The 2,397-nt window shown below is 45.7% G+C and overlaps 1 pseudogene; it reads left to right on the top strand.

Annotated features, from left to right (window-relative positions):
- Positions 1–209: 209 nt before the first annotated feature.
- LOC132211331 (acyl-CoA 6-desaturase-like) lies at positions 210–1,221 on the top strand (annotated as a pseudogene).
- Positions 1,222–2,397: the final 1,176 nt, after the last annotated feature.

Below are 2,397 nucleotides of genomic sequence, written 5' to 3' on the forward strand. Positions count from 1 at the left end.
CTGGTTGAATATGCCAATGACTTGAACGTTGAGCAAATTAATTCTACTCGATAAGCCTCAGTATTCCCAATTGTAAAATATTGATAAAAGTGCCAGTATTGCTAGGTTGCTGATACGATTTAAAAAAAAAAAAATGGATTCATTTAATGGATTCATTTAACTCGTACCAGGAGGCCACAATACACAGGGGATCCCAGTCAGTAGGCAACATGGAGAAGTGGGGGAACCAGGGCAAGGGGGACACCAAGCGTGAGGTGACAATGCCCACCTTCGCCTGGGAGGAAATTCAGAAGCACAACCTGCATACTAACAAGTGGCTCCTTGTCGACCACAAGGTCTACAACATCACTAAATGGCCCAACCGCCATCCTGGGGCGGGAGAGGGGGGTGAGGAGGGCACCAGGTCATCAGGCACTACAAGGAGGAAGATGCTACAGTTGCCTTCCGTGCCTCCCATCATGATCACGGAGACCATCGCATGGTTCACCATCTTTTATTTTGGCAATGGCCGGATTCCAACTGATATCATGGCCTTTGTCCTTTCTACCTCTCAGGCCCAGGCTGGCTGCACCATGATGCCGGCCACCTCTCTGTCTACGAGAAGTCTGCATGTTGCCACAGTGTCTACAAGTCCATCACTGGCCCTTAAAGGTTGCCTCCCCCAACTGGTGGAACCATCGCCACTTTCAGCATCACGCCAAGATCAATATCTTCCAGAAGGATCAGGACGTGAACATGCTGCACGTGTTCATCCTGGGCAAATGGCTACCCATTGAAGACGATGAGAAGCTGAAATGCCTGCCCTACAACCACCAGCAAGAGTATTTCTTCCTGATTGGGCCACCGCTGCTCATCCCCATGTACTTCCAGTACCAGATCATCATGACCATGATCATTGCAAAGACTGGTGGACTTGGCCTGGGCCATCACCTTCATTCCTTCTGTGGCATCCTGGGAGCCATCTTTTTCCTCAACTTTATTAGTTTCCTGGAGAGCCACTGGTTTGTGTGGGTTACACAGATGAATCACATCGTCATAGAGATTGACTGGGAGCCTGCCACCCTGGGGCGGATCCAGAGCTACCGCATTTGGAAACCTAGCCCACCAATATTTAGCTTTGGGGCAGCACAGGGCAGGAACAAGCTCAGAGTGGGGGCCTTTGGGGGAGGGTGTCTTGTCCCCCAGCTGTGGCCAGCCAGGAGGGAGCAGTATCTAGTGTGACAGGCCTTCGGTTTGTCGTGACAACTAGGCCCCTGAAGCCCTGCAGCAGACAATACAGAGGCCCAAGGAGCTACTGTCCCTCCAGAGGCCAATGGATCCACAGAGAAAGAACCTTAATTTTTATCATGTTGTTCTCCTGGCCCTAGATTTTTTGGAAATTAAAGAGATAGTTTTATTCTTAGAAAAAAGTTTAATAAATGCTATTGAGGTTTTATTTCTTTTTTCTTTATGTACAATCAACTACATGACAATCACACTCCTATGTCACACCAGCTCTCTTTTCACACCGTAGTTGCTTGCATCCCCAGCGTCTGTCATACTGTCCCTGTTACACAGCAGCTTTACACTGCAGAGGTATCGATCTGTTCAGCTCCTGAGATTCTGACCTGCCTCGACCTGCATGGAGAATTCAGGATGACTTGCAGGAGGGCCTAAGACACAATGAATACACTATACAATAAATATAAATTTTTCAGGCATGGGAACCAGGTAGAAACCTCTTTCATGAACAGGAACCAAGAGTCCGGGTCCTGTCTGCCTTTTATTCACTTTGAATACACATTTGCCCTTTAGCAATGCATACAGGCACATCAAAGGTAAAGTTTGGCAAACAATGTAAGGATTATCGGGTCAGGAAATGGCCTCGGGCCATCTCAATCACAGCAGGAGCAAACTTGTGCTGATTTCACCCCTCCTGAATAGCAAGGTCCATTGGCCTTCCAATGTCTTTTATGCTAATACTGTTATGCTTTGGCCTCCGGCACTGACCGCACCCCTCCCTGACACAGCAGACAAATTCAGAAACAAGTGTCGTAGAGAAGTGTCTCACTACTTCTGATATGTTGTTAACATGAACCAAACCAGGGACAAAGCAAAAACATAGAAAAGGACCTATGCAAGAGGGGCATAGAGAAATACATTTTAAAATATTGTTGGTAAACATTTTAAGTCAATGCATATAATTGAATCACGGCAATAGACCTCAAGTTGTTTAACATATTTATGTTATTCAGCAGTTACACTATTTTCTAATTTTTACGCTTAAAAAAGATTTTGAAGTGCATGGTTTTGCCTCTATTCTTTCTTATTGTTTCCTTGAGATTGTTTCCCTGGAGTAGAATTATTGAACCAAAAAATATGAATGTGTTTACAGTCTTGTAACATATTTGCATGGTG

Source organism: Myotis daubentonii, chromosome 10 (assembly GCF_963259705.1).
Source record: "Myotis daubentonii chromosome 10, mMyoDau2.1, whole genome shotgun sequence".
Classification (NCBI taxonomy): Eukaryota; Metazoa; Chordata; class Mammalia; order Chiroptera; family Vespertilionidae; genus Myotis; species Myotis daubentonii.